General features: G+C 43.2%; 1 long non-coding RNA gene across 1 annotated transcript in view; it reads right to left on the bottom strand.

The window, feature by feature from the left end:
* Nucleotides 1–24520, bottom strand: part of LOC110406954 — a 52145-nt gene extending 27625 nt beyond the window's left edge. Inside the window, exons 1-3 of the long non-coding RNA XR_002443657.1 lie at nt 8481–24520; nt 6519–6721; nt 1936–5995 (exon numbers count right to left, since the gene is read on the bottom strand). This is a non-coding gene — a long non-coding RNA (uncharacterized LOC110406954). The remainder of the gene's footprint in view (nt 1–1935; nt 5996–6518; nt 6722–8480) is intronic.

Raw genomic sequence — 24625 nt, 5'->3', positions numbered from 1 at the left:
TTAATATATTTGTAAAAGAGTTTCTTGTTCCCTTTAATCCCAGCAGCCAAGCTTAATTCGAGCTGGGCCTTTGCCTTTCTAATTTTCTCCCTGCATATCTTGGCAATCTCTTTGTACTCTCCCCGAGTTGCCCGTCCCTTCTTCCACAGGAGGTAGATTCATCAATGCGGCAGTTTTCTTTCACGTCAGTGAATTCTTCCATTCTCTGTCCATCTTTCAGATTATTTTTCCCTTCCTAGCTTCACACCCACAATTGCATTTGCCGTAGGTTTACCATGACCTCCATTGCATCGGCCTAGGTTCAGTCCTACAGCTTTGTGCAGTGGCTCAGATTAGAGACTCAGAGCCTTAAACACAGCTGGATGGATCTCAAGAGCCAAGTTTCATTGTTTTGCTAAGGAGGTAAGAAGCTATAGGAGATGATCTTTATTCTGAGATATCTGAAATAATAATCACCATAGGGCACACCAACAGGGCAAGGATTTGTTAACATCAGCTGTTCAGTTTTCCAGATATGAGCTGAATTTTTTTCCTGATATGAAATATTTCTCTTAATGCGTGCTTTCACCTTCTGGCTACCCAACACTGTCTCCTTGAATCCTTTTTTTGTAAGAAAAACAGGTATCTCACAGCACTAGAATTTGACCCTGGAAACAGAAGACATGGCTTGCAGAAGTATATAAGATTTTGTGATTTTCTTGTAAGGGAGAGAAGACCTCTCTGGTGACAGAGGGACAGACAGAAAGCAGCAGTCTCATTAGGTGACGGGGGTCACAACTCAGAATTAGATTTGCTGACCAGCATGCTCCACCTCAAAAAGGACCTAACTTCTTCATGGCCCTGTTACTGATGGGTAGAATGGAGATTTGAGTGTTTATTTGTCCCAGCCTTCCCACATGGCTAAGGTGGCTGCCATCCCAGGAGCAAGCGAGGGCTGAGGTTCCAGTACAAGGTATTGGGGTAGCTGCCCCAGCTTTTCTTGTATTAAAGCTCAGTGGAGGAAATGGTGAGCTTGATCTAGAGGACCCCGGTTGGACTCCCGTGCCTTGAATAGATTGGAACACACTGTACCAGGAGCTACAGAAAATAATTCTCTCCAAATATGGGAAGCTTTTTATTTTATTATTATTATTTTTGAGTTAATTTCCAATGTGGGCACACAGAGTTGAAGAGGGGAAAGGGACACTGCTTTCAGGATTCAGATGGCTGGGATCAATGTTTTGCTCCAGCTGATGGGTGGGAGACACTGTGCATAAGCAAACACACTGCCTTCCCTTTGGCTCTATCAGGGGAACAGCATGAGATGGATGCAAAAGGCCAGGGCCCTGGATGGATCCTTCTGTGCTATGTAGATGAATTCTGGGACAAGATATTTGAGATGGGGGAATGATGTTTGCCCTGCACCAGAACAGTCCAGGTGGTCACCACTGCATCACCCTGCCGTATCAGACCACATACATCAGTGGACAAGTGCACCTATTCCACAAAGGTGTCATCTGACCTTCCATCCTCCCCATAATTAATCACAGGCACAACAGTGCTACCTGGTAGATGATTTATCTATCTATCTATTTACTTAATTAGAGAGAATGAACCACAAATAGCAGTTACAAAAGCATTACCAACACATGGCTCTGTTAATTGCCTTGCACTGTGTTCCAGCATAGCTGTGGTACTAAAAAAAGAGTCTAAAGGAACATAGGCCTTAAAAAGTCTCTCAATAACTGGAATGAAGGCTAGAAATCATCAGCATCTCAGCACCAGAATAACCTGATTATCTCTTCAGTGGCCCAATTTAGGGATAGGGTGGAAGTAAAAATTTGGGTTACCATTAACAGTTTGGAGGGAGCAAAGCCTAAAGGTCCAGTTGGACTGCCAAAGAAATGTGTAGGCTGAAAAAACTTTATCACCTCAGAGTGAGAATGTTTTCTTTACCTTGTTCTTCCACACAGTCTTCTTGTCACTCTGTCTCAAGCCTGTAGCATTGCATGGGGTTGATGTGGCCAAAGTGCTGGACTTGGCACTTATTCTTGAACTTCATCTCATTGGCCTCCATTAACTCCATTCACCACCACTCTCTGGGCTCAGTCCTCCAGCCAGCTCCTTACCCAGCAAAGAGTGTACCTGTCCAAGCCACAGGCTGCCAGCTTCTCCAGGAGAATACTGTGGGAGACAGTGTCAAAGGCATTGCTGACGACCAGGTATACACTGTCAACAGCCTTTCCCTCATCCACCAGGCAGGTCACTCAATCATAGAAGGAGATCAGGTTGGTCAAGCAGTACCTGCCTTTCGTGAATGCATGCTGGCTGTGCCTGATCCTCCAGTTGTCCTGCACATGCCATGTGATCTTACAAGATCAAGATGATCTGCTCCGTAACCTTACTTGGCACCAAGGTCAGGCAGACAGGCCTGTAGTACCCCAGATCCTCGTTATAACCCTTCTTGTAGATGGGAGTCACACTGCCAAGCTTCCAGTCCCCTGGAACATCTCTGGTTGATCAGGAATACTGATAGATGGTAGAAAGCAGCTCCCTCAGCACCCTTGGGTGGATCCCATCTGGCCCCATGGACTTGTGGCAGTCCAGGTGGAACAGTAGGTTCTCTCACTCTCTACCTGAACTTGGCTGCACCCAGTGAACGCTCACAGCATTCCAGAGGAGGAAAATATCATTGATGTGACCTAAATGCCATAAATAACTCCATGAGTCTGACAATTATTGCCTAATCAAACCAGTGGATGGAGGCTACCATAAGCAGATTCTGGTCACAACTTCATACTTGCAACTCCGTTGAGGTTTACACTGACGTACTAACCAGTTAAGTCCCACCTTGGACACGGCAAACACTGTATTGCCACAACAAACTCTTCTGTGTGCAGTCATATGTGTAAGACATTCATTCAAACAGGCCACAGCATATGCGCTTGGGCAGGTCTTCTGGACTCACATTGTTCTCTTTCTAGGAGAACTAGGAGGGCTCAATAGTGCTAAAACCTGAACAATATCTACTGAGTGAGTTCAAGCAGGGAGTGGAAGGAAGTAAAATAATTAATGGCGTGTTCTTACAGCCTGCTTCTGCCAAGAAGGTGGTAAGGAGGGGCAGGACTCATTTTGAGGAGCTATAATTTGAGTACAGCAAGAAATCCAGTTGAAGCTAAATAAATCCTCCCTGGTAGAAAAAGAAAAGGGATTAAGGAGAAATAAAGGAGCAGTAGGAAGGGTGAAATTATTAGGAAAGAAAGTAGTAGTGGAGAAAGAAAAGGCCAAAGGCTTCTGTTTAAGAGAAGGGTCAGTGATTAGAGTGGGCATAGGACAGAGGAGACCCCCTCAAAGCCACTGCTGCTTCTCACTGCATCTGCAGCAGGAAAGGGGCTGGAGAACAAGGCTCTCAAGCTAATGGTGAAGGAGTGAGGAGCATGAGTGGCCTAGTGGGACAGGAAAAGATGTTTGTGTACTGGGATACATGTCTGGCACTTACCTGGGGCAGGATGGAGGCAGATTTGATTTCTCATATGGGTGTGAAGGTGTTTAAGCCACTGGGAAACAACTGTGCAACATTTCCATAGCAGACTTCTCTATCAGAAACTGTGCACTCCAAGCATTTAAAAGGCTGAGCACAACTACTGTTAAAATGCATTCAGAACCACGTAGCTTCCTTTATCTTCACTATGCCACTGCAAGTATGTCACATATGCATCTACACAAGGGCTGTAATGGGAAAAAATGATGCATGACCCTGTGAAAATACACTCACCCTTGCCCGGTACTTCAAGGACGACACTTTCCAAGTCACCTCCACCTGCACCTGACACTGACTACCTCTACCATGTGGATCACTGATGGTGCAAATGTCTCAAGTGGCCTCACATTACCAGCCGAACTGTGCTTGGGCAACTGCGTTAGTGGGGCACTGAGACACAGGAATGGGCCTCTTTTAGCAGTCAGGAGAACTGCTCTCATAGATAAAGCTGAACTGTCACGGGTAATTCCCAGTCACTATAACCATCTCCAGAGGTCAAAGAGAGCACTACAGGGGCTCGCATCTTAAACTGGTATTTCCTGGGTGGCCACAAGATCCTCTCAGCCCAGCAATTACAAAGGCTGGGGGTTGGCAAGGGCAGGTGTGTGCAATTTCTTTTTCATTAGAAGTACAGCTTAACACACAGTAAGATGTGCTAGTAGTAGCCCCTTCGTGTGCTCACACCTGTGGGCACTCAAAGAGTTTGTTGGATGGAGGCCGCAAAGAAAACATTTACTGGGATGAAAGAGGAGAAGGAGTAAGAGCAGGTGATCAAAGCAAGGCTTCAAGCAAGGGTTAGCATCAAGCATCTGTTCTCCAGCCAGGCTTTTGCCAGAAGTATACTGAAGGGGTGGAGTACTGCAGCCAGGCACAGCCTGCCCTGGGTTGTGCTGCAGCCACCTCAGCCACCTCACAGGCACCAAACACAGCAGCAGGGGTGAGAAGCTTGAATACAAAGCTAATGCAAGCTAGAGGCATGTCAGCTATGCCCTCACTCAAGATCACGACATGAAAATCCTACTCAGAGTTAACCCCACAAAAATCAAGAAAACTTAATAGCTCAAGTCAAAATAGGTCTCACTTCAGGAAAATTTCTTCTGCCTTTGTAAACACAGCTGAGTCTCCACTTTTCTCCTTCGTACTGGCAACGTGCTTCACCTGCTATATATAGATATCTAAACAATCTCTCTTTGTACAATCATTTCTATACCTTCCCCTTTGGTCTGTTTCAGTCACACTCCATTCAGCATGCCACAGAGCAGTGTTCAGAGCATGCGTTAAAGGCACTGGGATTTTTGTTCAAGACACTTATGGGAAAAACAAAATAGCATGCAAATCCAGGGTAAGAGAAAGCCCCTCTTTCATCATGATCTCAAAGAGACAACATTCTGCTATTATTTCCATGGCAAAAATCTCATTTTCTAGACAAAACTGATGGCACGAATTCATTTCAACAGAAAATATTACGTTTGGAATCTTGCATAAAATATTTCATATAATATTCCCAAACCATTATTGCTTGAAAAATTGTAGTTACTTCCACCACACAAACATGTTACCATTTAAGAAAGCTAAAGTTTCAGGGGCTGGGGACTGAGGATGCCCACTCTTGCAGAGGACTAGAACTTCCACTGCACACAAGGACCAGGTGGGTGTATGAGAAGCTGTGGTGCCCCATCCCTGGAGGTGCTCAAGGCCAGGATGGATGGGGCCCCGGGCAGCCTGATCCAGCAGCTCTGCCCACGGCAGGGGTTGGGGACTGGGTGGGTTTTGAGGTCCCCTCCAACCTAAAACCACTCTGTGATTCACAATGAAATCTGTTTTTCCCCTTCCCTTGGGACCCTCTGTAACTAATTTCCATTCACCCTCACCCCCAGAGGGGAGCAATCCCTGCCAGAAGCATCTGCTCGAGGACAACTGAAGATGGGCAGCTTTCTGCATCCCATCCTTCTAGGCTTTACATCATCAAACAGAAATCCCTGAAGCTGACATGAACAGGCTTTTGGATTAGGCCCTTGGAGAGGACAATCCCAGAAGAAGATATTCAAAAAATTCCTATCTAGACACCTCTCTGAAGCAACTTGCCAGGTTTAAGACTGGCCACGAGTCAACAGCAGCTTCTGCTGACCTCCCACTAACGGGGAACAAAGCATCTACTCCTGTGTCACAGGAGAAATCCCCACTTCTAGCAGTCAATGCCGTCAGCTTCTGCAAGGAGCTGAGATGTCACGTAACGTGCAGGCTCTATTCTGAGGTTTTGGAATGCCTGCATAGTTCATACATGGAGGTGTTGGGATTTCAGAGGGCAGCTGAGGGAGCTGGCGCTGCACATTTCAGCTCATTAGGATGTTTTGCACTCAAGTCTTCGTGTTTTAGCAGACTGAGGAGATGACACCTCCTGTATCTCCCCTGGCAGAATTGCATTTGGCATTGGTTCTTGGTGTATCCAGCATGAACTTCTGCCAGAGACAGATCCTAAAAAGCAACAGCAGCAGCATTAGATTTAATGGGTAGATGAGCTAGACCAGACCCTCGAACCAATCCAGCTTTAGTCTAGTAATTCCCCATGTGTCAAGCCAACCCCAGCTCTTTCCTAATTATCACCACCAGATGAATAGAAACCTCTGTGAAACCAATTGCCACGCTGCTGGCACAACCCAGCCCCTATTAAAACAAAAAGGAGATGATGATGACATGGCACACACGTTGCTAGGTCAAGAGGGACAAAAACTGTACGCTTACCAAGGGTATTACCTGAACAGCAGCGTGGGCTTTGAGACTGATATGTGGCATTTTAGGCATGCGTGAGTCCCTGCATGCTGCAGGGAAACAGCAGCTCCTCTGAGACTTGGGGAAAGGGATTTACTTGCTTCCCCATGTTTCAGCTTACAAGAGCGCTCCATTAATTCAGTTTTGAATGACTTTGAAAACAGCACGCAGTTACTGCCTAATCTGATCGAACACATGCTCTGGTTAAAAGAGCCATAGTCATTCCCACCTGGGAGTGGCAATGGGCACAGGCAGCCCCCACCAACAGCTAACCACCTTCAGGCTGTGGGGCTGAAACTGTACTGCTCTGTTCCATCTGCCAGCTTTCCTTAAAGGAGGTATTTTTTCCCTCTTCTGCTTCAGACTGAGATTTGGCTCCTGTGCATGCATCCCGGTTCAGAAGCGGCCCTCCAGCCCCACACCTTGGTAGCTCTAGAAGAGAAGGGAAGACAGCTGTATGGGGAGGAACATCAATTTTTAAATCATGCTCAATTTCAAAAGAACAGCGGAAGGAATTTCTTCCCCCATGGGAAGATAGAAAGAGGCTAGAAATAAGTACTGATTATTGGCTCTATTTGCACTCATTGCTGGAAATAATTTCGAATTATAAACGTACTTAGAGCAGATTGTGTTTGAATAGAAGCAGCACCATCCGGGAAGGATTCTAAAGGAAAAGGTTTGGTTTGGCTTCCACATTACACTCACAGCTTAAATAGCCTCTCTGTTGGGATTCAACCTTTTTATTTTTCATGCAAATAACAAGAAAATGCATAAAGTGCAAGAGGCTTAAGAAATAAGACAATTTTTTTCATAGTAAATGTTAATGAAGCCAATCCAGAAAGCTGGAGAATGGCTCTGATGAAGGGTTAAGGAGAGGTTTTTATAGCCAGACATAAGGACAGAGGTGGGAGGAGAGCAATGCTGCCAGTTAGCTTGCTGCAGTCAGCTGCAACACTTGGCTTCACGGACATCCATGCTCACGCTGAAAGCACAATTGCTAACATTATTTGCTGACGCGCAGTTTTCTTTGGATCAGGGCAGAGGTGCTCGAGTGAAATTAAGCTGGCAGCTTAATTCTGCTACTGTACTGTGCCTGTGTTACAAACTGACAGCATCTGGAACTGTCAATCTGAAACCTCACATTTTCTTCAGAACCAAAAGCAAAAAAAAAAAAAGTATATAAAAAAAACAACACAAAAGGAGGGGTGCAGAACAGCACACTGCAATGTCTTGCATTACAAGCACATATCTGCAACATTTTAATAAGAATGCCTCACTCTCAATGCTGATTTTACACAAAAGTAGGATGGCTCTGGAAATAAGAGAAAGACGTGTTGTTGGTTTCTTTTTTTTCTGTCTCCCTTAGTTGCATTAGACATGCAAACTACATGCAAAATACATCTGCTTTTTGCAAACACCGAGAAGATGATGAAGCAATCCTGCCTGCAGCAGACGCTGGGTGCTGACATGAAACTTCTTCCTGAGGCAGGAAGGAGAAGGACCCAGACTTCCCACAGCACTTCAGACACAGGGCTGAGGAAAGCAGAGGCAGCCACACAAAAAGCACTGTGCAGCATCCTTGCCAGCCAGCTCCAGGTACCACTGCTGCGGGTCTACTCGCCTATGCCTCATGTTGGACTAGATGATCTTAAAGATCTTTTCCAGCATTAGTCATTCTATGGCTCTATGTGTTAGCTGACTGCTGGCACAATCCGGCTCTGTGGGGCTTCGCTGCTGTGCTGTACATCTTAAACTACACATACAATGCTCTGCAACAGGAGAGGAGTAATCAAAATGATTCTTTTCTGGGCGAGCAGAAAGCATCCCCTTTGTCTTAATGCAGTACCTACCACAGGTCACATTCCACCACCATCCTTAGGGACATCAAAAATGACCAGAATAGGGACCATTTGTGAGTAAGGTATTTCCCAACAAGTATCAGAATGTAGGTTTTCAGGCCACATCTTTAATTATTTCAATGCATCTTTAATCAAAATGCATAGCTGTAGTGCCTTCCTTTCTCCTTGCTGATAGCTGCTCTCTTAGATACACAGAAAAGCAATTAATTAGTGCAAATTTTAGAACAGAAATAGTTATGCAGATATCTGAGAAGATGCTAAAAGTGTCAGGAGAAAAGTAAGATAAATGTCAATGCTATTAAAAATAAATGTCTACTTAACGCAACATTTACCTAAAAGCTTGCTGGGAAAACATTAAATGCAGAATGTAAGTCCTCCTGTAGCACAATCACAGGCTCAGAGGGCAAACTCCACCCCTGCACTGAGAGGCAGCCTAAGATGAAAATCTCACTCAAAACCTAGATGTTATCTGTGTTAGTGTGCTCCACAAAGGTGGATCCTATCCAACAAATGATGGCTCTGCCAACAACCCACCTCCCTTCACCAGGGAGGAGTTTGACTTTCTGATGGTTCCCTCCATATCTACAGCTGTGCTTTACCAAATCCTATGAGTTGGTGAAGTGTTGGGTTTGTGCTCCCTTCTCTGTCCATCAGATCTCCCATTCACTTCTGGGAGAGAGCCACCCCTCATAGACCTGCTGCCTTGATCTCTAAATACGAGCCCGATGCTGGGCAGCAATAAATGAGCATTTCCCACATTCTCACAGTTTATCAAATAATCCAGATGGCTCCTCCGGTGAGCTGACTTACTTATCGCCTCGGCAGTCTCCACTCTGTATGCACATCTGCAAGCATTATCAGTAATGATTTTATCTTTTCTAGCAAGCTATTGGTGCGAGTGTTAAACAGCGGAAAGGCAGCAAACGACCCCCAAGGAGTCCTGCTAAGCACTCTACCTCAGATAGGATTCTCTCCATCCACCTCCATGTGGAGATCCATCAGTGTCAAAGCCACATTATGTTGGATATTGCTCATTTTGTCTCTTGACCAGGACAGGAAGGAGTTGTACTCAAACATTTACTGCATCTCTTATCAGTCAAGTTTACAATCTCAGTGAAACACATCAACCTGTTTTGACAAGATCTGTTTTCCTTAAGCTCAGGTAGATGAACATTAACATAGTGGCATTCTTTTAATTCTTTATTGAAGAGTCTTTTTTCAGTCATTCCATTATTTTACTTTGGATCAATGTCAAGACTCATATTTGCCACCATCACACCATCTTCACGTGTTAGCAACAAGCTTTCTTCCACTCACTAGCTAAAACACAAGATTCAGAGGCCCAAAGAGCTTGTCCCTCCAGCTCTTTAATACAGATTTCTTGGATTTGTTTCTAAAATGTCAGTCTGCAGCTGTCCTGCAACTTCTAGTTGCTCTCTCAATGGAAAATATTTCACTTTCTTCTTCTGTGATATAGCTCAATCTCCCATTTGCTAATACGCAAAATTCTGTACTTTAGTGTTGGCTTGAATGCCGGTCTCAAGAGAATCCACAATGGGTGTGTCAGCTGCCAGACCCAACACTCAGCATTTCCACCTGAAAAGTTGCTGGGAGGTGGTTCCAGCACTGCCCAATCTCATGAATAATGTCTACTTTAGAACAATTGAAAGTATTTCTGGCTCAACTTCTTTGACATTTGCATGATGGACTAGGAGGGCATCTGAAGGGTTTCATGCTTTTTTTCAATTACAATAATAATTACAAAGGCTTTGCTTTACTCAGTTTGGATTACAAGCAAGACCTTAGATCACTTCCTGATTTGAGTTGGCTGACTGACTCACCCCAAAAAGCTGTGCTGGCAGGGATCCCCATGACACCAGATCATGCACATGACACCAGCTTCACACACGTGGTGAGCAATCCATCAGAATGCAGCGAGTGTCCCCACATGCACCAGCAGCTCCTAAGCCCACAGCGGTTCCATGACCTGGCAGGACCCCAGTGCTGCTCACACTAATGAACACACGCATGACTGATGTGAAGAGTAATTGCCATCTGCATTATTCACCTCCGCCATGTGAAAACAGTGGCAGACCAATGATTCTGGAATAACAATGGAGGAAATTCAAGATGCTGAGAAGTGCTGACCCCTGCAGGGTCAGGGTACACAGCTTATTCTGGTTTTTCAACCCAACCCAATTTCTGACAAGGTAACACAGCAACCTGACCTTCCGTGAAGCAAGAAGTAAAACCTCACCTTCCTCACGGAAGGCAGGAGGAGATATTTGCACAGTGTAAAGGCTGCATTCACGTACCCAAGGTTTGGTCAACTAATACCAAAACAGAACGCCTTCTCTCGGTATCCCAGCACCATCTAACCCACCCCATTTTCCCGTTCCCTGCAGGAGGCTGCAGCCAGCACCAAGCACACCCTTCAGCATGCACAGCTCAGCACCTGGGAGAACTCCTGCCCTTCCCATTGAGCCTGATGCACGAACACGATGATGTTCAGAAAGAGCTGAGGGAAAAGCGTGGTTCTGCTTAAGTTTGTGTGTTGAAGATACTGCTGGCAAGGCACCCTCCTTCCCCCACAGCATTTAGAATCCAGCGCAGGCTTTACTGGAACCACTCGCGGTGACAGAAACCATGCCGTCAGTATAAAAGATGAAACTGCAATTTCACAACAAATGAATGCCTGCTTCTGTGCAAAAACACAATCCTAGAAAGCTACAAGAACACACTTTGAAACAAGAGCCCTTTCATTTGGCCGTGCTGTGGCCTGCTGCTCCATCCCGCTAACAGCCCCGTGCCAGCAGAGAAGGGCTGATGGACGCAGCTCCCAGGAAGGCTTCTTGTGGGCTGACGCTGAGGTGTTTGCTCAGCACATTCCCGTGGCTCTGGGACATGGCCAGCAGCCCCGGGCCTCCTGAGAGCCCAGCAGATGAAGTCATGCTGGCCGGATGCTCCAGCAGGAAAATGGATGGCGTGCGTGGGGGGTGGGGTGGGAGGGAGGGTTGGACACGCTCTGCATTACCACATGGAAAAGGAGGGGAAAGATGCTCAATTTTCAGCAATTCTGCACACGAACACCAAAGCTGCTGTTGCCGATGATAGCATTTGAAGGGCCGAGCCATATCACACGAGGAGAATGTGTGCTCACAGATCAGTGCAGCAGAGTCTCAGCAGTGAGACTTCAAAAGCAGGCCGGGGTGAGCTATCAATAACCGCACAGCAATCCCGAAAGAGGCTGGGATTTTAAGACTCTTGGGTTTGGGAGCTCAGCTACTTACAGGAAATAGATTTGCAGGCCTTTCTAGAAAAACCTGCACCAGTCGCCTGGAAACTGCAGTCTTTGCACTGACCTGCCCCTGACCTCCCGTGCCGTCCTTCTGCATTCGTCTCTGCTCTCCAGGGAGGGATCCGGCCTTGCAGTGCCGCACAGTTCTGGGGCTCACATCACAATTAGTGCAATGGACAGCTTTCTTCTCAGCCTGAGGGAGAGCTGGGTGAAAGCCCTTTCCATTCGCATGTGTTTTCAATCATTTTTTTCTTTACACACACATCCTTCTCAAAAATACATCATTCCCCTGCCGATAGCACAGCAGATAGCACAGCTGGATGGGTACAGCTCATTTCTTTCTTCGAAGTTTCTTTTCCTCCACATTTCTTACTTTTAACTCTTGCTCTGTTCTTTCTTCCATCTGTGTACGGAATGGAAGCTGAGTAACACTTACTATATGCCAGTTATCTGCTGTGTCTTATGTATAGCCACTTCTGGATGAATGGGAAAACTGCAGAGGGAGCATTTTTGGATGCAAAGCCCCTACCAGGTAGCACACCGGAGTTTCTCTCTGCACTAAATAAGCAGCTGTAGTGGTGCATAATTCACTCATACTTCCACTGTTCCCATGCATCAGAGGACGTGGCAGCATGAAACTTCATCAGCGAAAATAGCCGAGGCTGGGGCACTCCAGCTGCAGATAACACAAACCTACCATCTCTGTTGTTAAACATCCCGCTGCCTCGCGCCGCATTGATTTCGCTTCATGCTGAGTGTAGCGGCAAAACTCCTGCGCTAATGAAGTTAATGGGAGCCTCACAATTGGATGCGATGGGCTGGGATTTCGCTCAGGCTCTTCAGTTGTAAAATCGCTTCTGCTCACCTCTGAGCTCAAGGACTGTGCCCGCTACGCCCAGCACGGAGGACCTGGGGCTGAGCCAATATCCTTTCCCGTTAATGGAAAGCTCCCACTAACTTTAATGAGGACTGAGATGGATGGTTAGCGGATGAGGACGTTTTATTTGATAAAGGACAACACTGCTCCACAGCCACTTACATCGCCTTTTTAACCCCTCATTCACTTTTTTCATCTTCATCTCTCATGTTGATCCCATTGTTGCCTATAAGGATTTTACACGACTGGGGGAAAACAGCCTCCCAGAACCATTCCAGTCTTTACTCCTCCCTCTAATAATTCGCATTTAGTGTGATTAGAAACTATTGAGGAAATCAGAATGGCAACAGAAGTATTCAGGAGACAAAAATAAAAATATGCAAAAATAGACTAGATAAAAACCTACCTTACTGTAGTTGAGAACATGGCACAGCCTCAGTTACAGATGTAGCTTTGAGCAATCTCCCAGCGTTAAAGTAATGTCTTTGTTAGAAGGAGACATTAGTAACACAACAGCTGTCGCTGCAGAGTTGTTCTTAAGGTAAAAAGATTAGTTTTGTACCAGCGCCAATCAATAGATCTGATCTAAAGCTCTCCCCTTTCTGTGCGAGTATCACTGGAAATTCATTCTTCCTCCTGATCTTTCCAATCACCTTCCTATCCTCCTCACTGCATCAAATTCCTCACCTTTTCCTTATTCTATCTACCTTATGCTCTGTTTTTCTTCAAATACCCCTGGCCTTCCTGCCTTCAAGCCCTGACATCTCCATAATTTTCACTTCTTTATTTTTTGGGGATTCCAAGTGTGATCTTGGAGCAACGTATTCAAATGGAAATGAATAATCACTAGCTTAACAGAAGTCATTAATCCCTTGCAAATACACTCCTGCATGAATCTATTAATTCTCACTTCCAACTTTGCAGAGTTAAAGCATTTGATATAGTACACACTACCTATTCTTTTTAATTGAAAAACGCTCCCACTGTTGAAGTGGGTGAAATATTTCATCAGTCAGCATCACTCACAGTTGTCATGGAGAAAATTTCTGGGTTTGTCTGACACACACTAAAATACTGAACATCAGCTGAAGTTTCTCGGTTCATATTAAATGCCATTTGTGCCAGAAGCAGAATTAATTCCCTTGCATCTTCACAACATATAGTTACAGAGAGAATTGCACAGTTCAGATTTATACTGAATGCCCTCTGCATCCTTCTTCACCATCTTAAGTGAGACTCCAGTCAACAGTGAAAATAAATGATTAATAACACTGCTAACTATCCGTATGACAGCAAATCAGCAACCTATAGGAAACAATTTTACAACAAGTGCAATTTCAAGTGAACAGAGGCACATTCACTATTGCAACTCATCACTTGGAAGGCAAGTCTTGCAATGAATTTGAGTGGCTGAGGGATACACCTCTATGCAGTGGTGAAAAAAGGAAGAGACCACCTACGGGATCTAGCAGTCTCACACAGTAAGCACATGAGTACAAGAGAGGGCTTTGCTAGTGGAAGCATCAAGGATAACACAGACATTTGAGGTCATCAGACATAGGTGCCCATGTCACACGGACAAAGCAACACATCCAGAAGAGCTCGGTCTTGGAGCAGCAGCGCAACAGCAACTCACATTTTGCAGTCCAGAATTGAAAGCTGATGATTGCTTTGAGACTTCTAAGCTTTTAGGTCACTTTGAACAAGCTTCTTTTCTGTGTGTGCAACTCAAGCCATTCCCCAGAGGCCTGATACCATCGCCTCGCTGGAATAAAATTACAAGGGAAACTTGGGTCACCAAGGAACACCATCTAATAACAAAGTCATCTCCAGCAGTCCCAGGGGACCTCGGCGTAGATGGCTGTGAATCACTGAAGACGTGGGAAAATGGTAGCAAAAGGAAGAAAAAAAGACCCGTTTGCAAGAGAAAAACAGGTATAAACAAGCTGATCCCTGCATGAAAACTCACTTCCTTTAAGTAGCCACACTCTGATACCAAGCTTTTGACAGCAAAATTCCTATAATGAATTCCAAAGCAACTAGTGCAACATTAAGGTGTGAATCCAGGCAGCTCCAGCCAGAAGAGAAGAAAGGAGCATCACTAAGCAGCAAGACCTGAGAAGGTGAAACAAATATGCCACGACGAACCACCCTGAAGCTGCCAAACTTTGGCTAAGCTTTATGCTCTATCACTAGATCATAACAAAGATAAAATCAAAACTGAGGAGATAAATCAAACAAAAAACATCATTCATAATGTGTCTTTTTAGTTCATTCTCACATCTGCAACACTTTCACTATTGTGATGTAACTACTGACTACTCTGAACACAAGTCCCGTAATTCCAGAAGACTGACAGAAAGAATATTTCTAAATCTAGAATTTAACGCTGCTTTTTTTTGTAGGTTAATGAAATGTGCAAAGTTCCTACAGGTTGTGAATGCAAGGTCCAAGAGCAGATGCACAATAATACCTGAGCATTCCCTCATTTGAAAGATGTAACTTAAAAAATATATATATATATTAGCATTCTTTTCTTCTCCAATCTGAGGTCTCTATATTCAGAAGTCTGATAAGCTTTAAATTCTTGGTAGTAAGATGGCTTTGTCGAACAATAACATCTATCATTTAGAACACTCTCCTCTAAAGGATAAAATAGCATAAGGAAAGGGAGCACTGCAGTTGGACGGCTGAATTTTAATACCTAGAAAATCTGGAAAAAGCCATAGTGATTCTATAGCATAAAACCTAGCAAGTCAGGTTCATTTAAAGAATGCTGCAAAAGTTTATAGCAAAGTAAGTATGAAACCCTCTTTTATATGACATTTTCTTTGCAGATTTGGCACCATCTTCACTTTTTATCCTTTCTGCCCAATTGGTGAATACACTTCATGTATGATTGTTTAGAAAACATAAATATGTGGCTCAGGGAGCTTCTCTGGAGCAGATGCTTATATTTCTGATCCTCTCTATCATCTAAAGTTAAGCCTCTTAAAATCATAAAGGTAAGTGTCCTGTTACTTTTTGATATCAAACAGAAGTCAGTAAGAAATTAATTGTATTGGAGTTAGATCCCAAGCCAACTACTTCGATGTTTCCATTCAATTTCAACCTGCCCTGGTGTAAACCTTAGAAAACCTGCAAAGTAAACGCCGATGCTTTTTGCAGTTGCTGCATAAATGTTGTGAGGCTCTCTGCAAATTTTGTTTTTCCACAACTCAGCTCACATTCACTGTCCATTAAAAAACTGAAGCATTACCAAACAATCAAGGGGCCAGGCAAAGGATATCTATCTGCATGAAGTATTTTATGGAGAACAGCTACATTCAGAGTGGTTCAGCTAGAAGTCTACAAAAAAAAATGTCAAGAAAAAAAAAATTGTACTCTATTATGAAAAGAAAAAAAGAAATCCAACCTACTGAAGGCAAGGAGAAAATTCACAACTACTACATTCTCCTGCTTTATAAACAGAACCACCATGGTGGATTTCAGTGCTTTTCAGGCCTCGCGTTGCCCTAGCATAGCTGTACTGGTAGGCACACTATTAGAATGGGATGGAAACAGCAAGGCAAGCACAGCCATTAAAACCCCTGCAATGAGGAGAGCCAATTCAGAAATGGCATGCACAATATTTTACCTCTCCTCACCAACTTCTACACATCATCTGCTTCCAATCCAGCTCATATCCATATGGGTCACAATGCTGCTCTCACACTGCCAGTGATCCTTCATTTTCTGGATGCTGATAGTAGGCAACACATCCACCTGGTTATGGCAGTGGAAAATCAGGTTCCCTGGCTGGGTATGACTACAGGTACAGCAATTTTCCAGGCCCAGTGTGAAAGGCTGGTACAAGGAGAAGCAGGAGCAAAGTTTTCTTCTGAGTACCAGCTGTAGAACTTGGAATAAACTTGGATAAGCATCGGGGCTGTAACAGGGATCAGAGAAGCTGAAGGGCTGTGCCTCCTCAAGCAGCAACATGGTGGGAAGGTGGAAGAATAGAGGACTTTTAATGTAATTATGGGCGCAACTGCAACTGTTCCAACGCTAGCTCTCTCTGCAGAGAGCACTGAGCTCATTTAGGATTAGTCATCGGTGTGCAGCCTAGGGCAAGTCTGCACACAGGTTCAAACGTAATCAAACCTTTCCCCAGTGACCGCAATGCTGCAGAAAGTTGTGTGTGGATTCTGGAAGGACAAGTGAGTTAATTCTGGAGTCATTCAGATTTCAAGAAATTTTCTAAATGCAGGAAAGCATGTGTGTGTACACATCTGGGACAACGGGGATTTCTTAGATGTCTTCATTTCCTTCTGCAGGAGCAGAGACTGATTGAATATTCAAGCCTACTGCTTGAATATATCCAGTCTGCATCTCAAGAGGAAAAGCACGAACTGCTTCCCAATGAAGCAGCCGTTCCTCCCGCATGAGCCTGCGGTGCCTGTGCTCTTAGCAAATGCCTGGTGCAACCACTCCGAGCATTCCCCCTGCACACTGGTGCCAACACACAGATCACTGCACCCACGTGGGCTGGCACGCTCCTAACAGCTTCATCCGTCACCAGTCCTTTCACCATACTTCACTTCCGTGGCTCCTTGGTGTATGTTCTTTGTCTGCTCTCCATCATTATTGCATAGAACACAGCTATTATTCTGGCTGCTCTCTTCAGTTTGAGCTGTTTCTTCCTTTCATACGTGGGCTGAGGGCATTTTTTCTCTTAATTAAAGGTTTTTGTTTACAGTTTCCTAATGAAGATTTATGGCAGACCCCATAATTATAATAGTCCCAATAAAATGCACAAACTGTCATCTACAGCTACAACACAGTTCTAAAGTTATTTATACACCAGCATAGCATCTCTGCTATGTCAGACTATGCATCAATGCACTTGGAGAAAATCAGATCTCACAAAAAGAGCTACTGCCAGAGGACTCCTTCCCATTTCCTCTCTTCAGGACCAGCAGATAACCAGTAGGTTAGGGAGAAGAAACTCAGGCAAGCAGAAAGGGAGGAGTGGGCTCTGAACTCCTTTCTCCACAACAAAACCGCATTTAGCTGCACTCCCCCTCCCAAAAATACTAACAGCTTTGAGAATTTGACAGCCCCTGTTTTGGTGAGTATGATGCAAGACATCTGGAACAAACATGGAGAAATACTGACCGTGTCCTATTCCCCCCGAGTACCAGAGCTGCAGCTGCTTAGCCTGTTTGGGCACCGAGCATCCAATGGTGCCAACATATACACTGAAGCCTTCAAGTCAGGTTGAGGATTTGGGCTGGAATTCTATCGTTCAATGAACCACCTCTGTGAGTGATGAGAACAGGTCTGCTCTAGCGATTCAGCCTTGCTGTGCCCATAACACAAGCAGAAGACAGAGAAGTAGGCCTGCTTCTCTACAGCCTGCATGTAACAGAAACAAGTGAGGACTAAAGCAATCTTTCCTGTCCATTACGTAGGCTCTAAATATTAACGTTGAAAAAGGAGGGACAGTCCACAGTATCAAAAAAAAAGGAAAGACAAGATGAAGAACTTGACAAACTTCAGGGCAAAGGAGATAAAAGAGAGGGAAGGAGAAAAGGTGGACCAGGAGACAAATGGGACAGGAAACCAGAACAGAAGGACAGGAGAAGCAGGATTATTGGAAACTCACACCAGTCCAAATGGAAGCAATGCCAGACCAACCACACAAACTACATAAAAAAAAACACAGGAAAAAAAAGTTATTCCTCTAACATCATAAAAATAAAATCATTGCAGAAACAGAAAAATAAGAAAAAAATCAAGTTAGATGACTGCATGGTGCCCGACTCTCAAAGGTTCAGAACTGTATTTGTTTTAGATATATTTCCGAAGGTGGGTAGATTTATTTCTCAAAAGTTCTACTGCCATTAAAGAATTAACATTCTGTTAATGCTGAAGAAAGCAGTCTTCCCCTTTCATCGGTAATTAGAGCAGTTCCTGCCATAGCAGCGCATAACAAGCATCTCCATTCTTACAGTTTTAAAATGATTCACAAGCGTTTAAAAGTGTTTTGATTTAAACCAGAAGTGAACTTGTTCCTTTTTTTGTTTCCTTTCTGAAGAATGGCCAGAGTTCATTCCATTAGCATGAAGTGCTCCAAAGAGCCAGCACTGAGTAGGAAAGCACCGTCAGTTCTTATTTACCTCCCCACAGGATCGCACCATTCATCAGAAACAGCATTATTTCTCATTAAGCCAGTGTTCAATGAAAACTCCATCGTTCCAGGCGGTCCACAAAGTTTCAGAGCAGCCAAGGAGACTTTCCAGGAAGCAACAGGAACGTCAAAGACAGATGCGTGTGCACTTTCAAAGAAAAGGGGGGGAATAAGAAAACAAAAACGCACAAACCTAAATATGATGTTAGTTTAGAGATTCAAGAGTATCAAAGATGACAATTAAAAACATTTTACCACCAAGACTGGTACTCCGAAAAACATTCATCACGTAGCAAAAGACTGAGATGAGATTGCTAACTTTTGAAATGTGTTCAGACTTCTCCCTTTTGCACAAGAGTTTGCACCAAAGAGCACCCAAAGGCTGGCAACGTGGATGTGTAATATAGTGCATCAGAACTAACAGTTAAAAGGAATGATAATTTTTTAAAAAACATCTTGAACTTTACACCATTATGATTTCCCCGAGAGAAGCCAGAGAACTGGCACATGTGATCAAAGCTGCCTGTTAGCATAAGAAACAACTCCGTGCCTTGTTAACACAGAACAGCCAAACACTGACAGTGCTGGCAGCCACTGCTGAGTTAGCCAGGGCAAAGGACTGCAAAGTAACTGGGTTAGAAGACTCCTCCATGGTGCCCATCTCTTACTGGTGAGCACTGCTTGCATTGTGGCCATCTGCTCTAACATAACCAGTTACTTCTTCAGTGGAGAGAGGACATGCCAACAAGATCAGGCTGCTGCTGGTGCTAAGGCAGGTAAACACTGAGCACCCCACTTTTCACTGAGATACAAATGAAGAGAGGAAGGAAGTGGGAAAACAGCCACAAATACCAGTGTTCTTCGCTTTAATTAGGGCGTTACCATCCACTTTGTCTCCTGCAATGCTCATTTCTAATTCCTGGAACTTACTTCTGAATAGACTGCACTTTAAAAAAAAAAAAAGGATTAAGATTCACTTTCAAAATCAGCTGCGAGTATTGAAATTGAACATAAACATTCTAGAGAAACCTTCAGATCGTTGCCTTGCGATCCCAGGGGCCTGTTCACACCACCTGTCTGCTGCTGCCCTTACCCTTGCCTCCTTCTTTGCTATATTATCATCTATAGACTTAGTATTCCAAACATACCAGTCGCCCACATCTGAAGAGCTTCTCTGCATAACAAATTATAATTGCACTGAATGCACTACTGGTTCTGCGACATAAGAAGGAACAACAACAAAAAAAAAAATCATCAAGACTATTTTAACTTTACAGAGTTGAACTCAGTGAAAAGCTAAGTCAGTAACCAAAGGTACCCACTAATTAATTACCATATAGATGAATGCATCCTATCTGATGGAAATCAAAATTAAACAGTAATAATAACGTAACCCATTATTCACCATTGCAGTTTCAATTACAGCTGGGAGACTAATTTCAGTTAAGGTACTGTCTGTGGACTGGCTCACACCCAAAGAGATGCTTCTAAGTAAAATGTTCAGAAGAAAATCTTGGCTCAAAAACTGAATCAAAAACATCTAAGTCTTCCCTGTAAAACCTCCTCGCCTTGTCCCCCAGTCAAAACAGTCCCCAAATCAGAGTTGTCCCCCTTGAAGATCACCACTGTTTTACAGAGCACAACACTGAGATTAGCAATTTTATCCTAGTATACAAAGTGTTTTCACTGTGGAATACTGATAATTTTTGCCCTGACAGTGATCACTACCTTCACGATGTTCAAGAACCACACAATGTTCTGCTTCATCAATAACAGGTATTTGAGCAGTAACAACAGGTTTAACTGGTGACATATGAATATGTTAACCTTTCTAATATTTCATGTACAAGTGCCATCTGATGTCAAGCCAAATTCATGTCAGGAAGGAGAAGAAAACGCTTCTTACCTGTAACTTTCCCCTCATAACTGTGGACTCCCACTACTGAAGATAATCTGTCAATTTAAAGATTCTTTTTTTCTTTTCTTTTATCTGTTTAACCTCCCACTCCTAAACCATTTAAATATTACCACAAATGAAAGGAAAAGCAAGGAAAAACTTGTCTAATACGAGAACGGTTACATACCACTTCTCTTAGTCAGCTTCTGTATGTAATTGGGTAGATACCTCAAACAACAACAGAGGAGACAAACAGCTATTTTATAGCAAGAAAAGAAACATTAAGCAAACATGCAAGAAAAACTTGCATTTTAAAATACAAAAGTAGCACAGGATTTCAGAACAATTGAAAGGACCAGAAAACATTATGGTTTAAAACACATCATCTAGATGTTATATTTCACATTAAGTCATTTCAGGTCCATAAATGTTCTCTGTATATGTGTTATGTCCAACAGCAACACATATGAATATACAACTAAACAAACAACCTACTGCTTTTGCAAGGCACTAGCACAAAACCCTGACACTAATCCACTTAGGAGCAACTAGTGAAAGGAATAGTAGTGTTTACCTGTGTCCTCCTTTTATCGTGAGACCTTTCATTCACATGGTCCAAGTGATCTGTAGTACCATTAAGGACCAGGCACTCTGCACTCTTGCTGCTTTATGCTTTTCCACTTCTTAAAAAGAAAAAAAGAAAGCACCTCTTTTTGTTAGGACTGGAAAGGCTCACAGTTCCTACTGTAATTTTAAGGAGCTGAAAGTTACTTCAGCAATACACCTTCCACACCTTACCTGTATAAATATGTTAACAAGTTTCCATTTAAAAATGAGTCATCCTATCCTGCTGGAGGAGGAATGCAGAACTCATCAGATTTCAGGGAGATTGCACAGGTTTCCTTACTTCCAAACTACTGAATAGATGTGTTTAAGAACAAGAAGGAAGAAATGTCCTTCCAGTTACGTAGTAGCTTTTGCCAAGTAAAATGCCAGACTGAAACCAAAAGAAGCGTGGTCCCTTTTCTGGATTTTTTTTTTAATGTTTGTTTTTAATTTTGTTTATAGTTTAGGCAAAATTTGTGTATTTTTATAGGTAAAATTATAAAATGGTTTTAAACATTTCAGCTTTGTCATAACAAAACTCATCATTCTAAGCACAGATCTCTTATTTGCCCTTAGTGAAACCATTAAATTAGAACATCAGTTTTACAATACAGGAAAGCTACAGTAAAGGCTTGAGAGCATAGCTGACAACTTGAAGATTGTCACCTTAATTTCTAAGACAAAAAAAATTGATTAGAGAATACTATATAAAATTATTCAAGACCGTGACTTTTAGTCCATTCATTCAGTCCATATTCATGTTAATTACCCAACCACCTTTTCTCTTCCCTCCCTAAAAGCAAAGGCAAAGCAAAGCCTTTCCTTTTACAGCACAGCAGGACCACGCGAGCTTACCCAGCATGCTCTCTGTTTACTCTTAGCTTAATCCTTCAATAATCTGCCTGCAACTAAAGTGTGACTACCTTCAAAACTAAATTGGTCAGCTGTGGCTATCTGGAACCAAACTGTGTCGTATTTTGCTGACAGGCACCTTAAATCAGCTGAAAGCTGCACCGCTTTATTTACAGTTTCTGTTGTACTTCTCTGCAAGACTTCCAGTTTAAGACTCAGCATCGTGCCACAAGTTCACGCTTTTTCCAATTTGGAGCTGGTGAGCAACTGTCTGGCTTGGGATCTAAGAAAAAGCTTGTGCACATTCATCTGCAAAAGAGAGTAAAACCTAAAGCTCTCTGATGGTTTCTTGGCCAAATACCAGCAAGGGTAACAGCAGCACGGCAGTGGAGGCACTCTGACAAAGAGCACCAGCTCCCAGCTACATACAGTTCTGAAGTGGCCTAGAAACAGTAGCAAAATGCCCCCCTAAGTCTTCTCTCCAAAAACAGAAGACTAGAGACAGCCAGACTTCCTCCCTGCTCCTTTGGAAACTTTTCCGTCTGCAAGACCGAACAGCAAAAAAGCTAGGACCAAGAAGGACAGCAACCACAGCATCCCAAGTAAAACAACCTTCGAAAAGCACTGGTACAGCCTAGAAGAGTAAGGATGTGCAAGTTCAGAAGTGACAGGACTTGGTCATCTTTTTGTGCTGTGTGCTTGGTGATATCACAAACGGTCAAGACAATCTGAAGAGGGAGCTCACTGACAAAAACCTGGAGCTAAAAGTAAAAACATGGATCTCAAATTCCTGCCACTACATAGGAAGTGCAGCAACTACTACAGACTCAGAGAACTCATTCACTGTCCTACGTAAACAGTATCAAGGCAAGAAAATGTTCAACAGCTAAACGAATGTAATACTTCAAAACAAAACAGATGCGTCTATACAAACCAGGTATGACAGGAAAAGCCAGGCTAAATATCATGAAGAAAAATTACCACTTCAACGGAAATTATCTGAGCTTTTAATGAAAATTGCAGGAGAAGAAACTCAGGCAACCACAATTCCTATAATCTTACAACAAAACACACCCCCTAATCCCATGTTTTGACAGAGGCTTTAAGCAGTCAAAAAATAAAATTACAATTTTGTCAAAAGATAGGAAATGTAGGTATAAAATGAGAAAATAAAAATCCATGCAACACCGTCCTTTATTAAGCTGTTATCACTGAAGATTTTTAATGCTTAAGGCCCAATCCAGAAAATGAGGTCAAAAAGGCAGTAAAACTTGCAGAAACCTATCTTAATTAGCAAAGACTGGGAACAACTGAAGACCTATTAATGAGCCTGCTGAATAGACTGCATGTTGATTAAATACAGAGTGAGCAAAAACAAGATGAAGCTTGTTTCAAAAAAATAATTCAAGCTAGTCGTTCATACTGCTGGGTCATAAATTAACTAACTGCTTCCAAAACAAAATACTTCAACGGTTTGCACCTCAATACTCAGAAGCTGTTCACAAGGCAAGAGGTGGAAGAAAAAAAAATAAAAGGATTATAAATCCCTTAAAATATCAAGCACATGGTAAAAACTTCACTTGGAAGTCTGTGTGATTTACTTCTAAGACTAGAAAGGAGTTAGGAACTTTCAGCGCTTGTAAAAGGAGACTAGAAAGAAAAAGCAAAATAGAAAACACAGCACGAGGCATAGGAAGACTCTTGGAACAAGAAATCCAGTGAGTGTTTCAGAAAATTGAACACGGGGCATGAAAGACTAACTGCAGCTTTTAGTTTACTGAAAAACACTCCCATGTATCAATTTTCAAAACACTACAAAGCAGCAGTGGGACTGAACAGCAACTCACTCAGAACTGAAAACAATCATACAGCATACAGTTGACTTTCTTAAAAGTCTCTGCCATCCTCAAGGTACATGCTTACATCTAGCTAAATAAAGAACTAGATATTAGACAGCAAAAGCCCTATGGCCTCTGCAGAACTCACTTAAAAGGTTAAGAAGAAACCAACTGTGATGTCCTGCAAAAAGACTGTAAACAATGGGCAATTCTCACCAACTCCCTAATGAAAACTTCTCTGCTCTTAGAATACAGCCATCCGTACGTTCTTGCCAGGATGAAGTGTGATTGTTCCGGACTGCTCTAAATCACTACTTTCCTTCATGAGGCTGGACCATGCAGAAGTTTCAGTGCCCAATTTTTGGTTAACACACATACAGAAAAATACAGCTGTTAATTCATACACAGTTCTAATTCAGATAACCTCACAGAAATAAGAAGAGTGGTGGGAGAGTAACATGTGTATAACTTGCAAAGTTGTATGTTGGTTGCCTTGAAAGTAATGTCCCTATTTACTTCCACGGAAATGACAACAAAGAGCACAATAACACTGTTTGGAAGAACAAATTCTCAGCTACAGAACACTGTTTTTCAACAGTCATCACCATCAGCTATGCATTTTTGCCAATGATGAACAAGAGCCTGCATGCCACAGTCACAAAATTCTGCATGGCCATCCAGAACGCGGCTCGTCTTTCACGTTGCCGTCACCACTGCTGAAACACACCATCCACCACCTCACTGCGCTCACATCCAATTGTTTGGTCTCCATCAAGCTCCAGCAAATGTTGATGAATGTCACTGGGTGCCATTTTTTTCTGCATGGAGGAATTTAATGACACACCTTTGCTTCATCCACACTTCCGTGTCAGACACCATTGTGTCAGACCACTCCTCTGCTGCCATCTGTGCATGGCAACAAAACGTAACAGAATAT

Source organism: Numida meleagris, chromosome 1 (genome assembly GCF_002078875.1).
Source record: "Numida meleagris isolate 19003 breed g44 Domestic line chromosome 1, NumMel1.0, whole genome shotgun sequence".
Lineage (NCBI taxonomy): Eukaryota > Metazoa > Chordata > Aves > Galliformes > Numididae > Numida > Numida meleagris.
The sequence above is the reverse complement of the archived record's forward strand: the minus strand, read 5'-3'. Positions and strand labels throughout refer to the sequence as shown.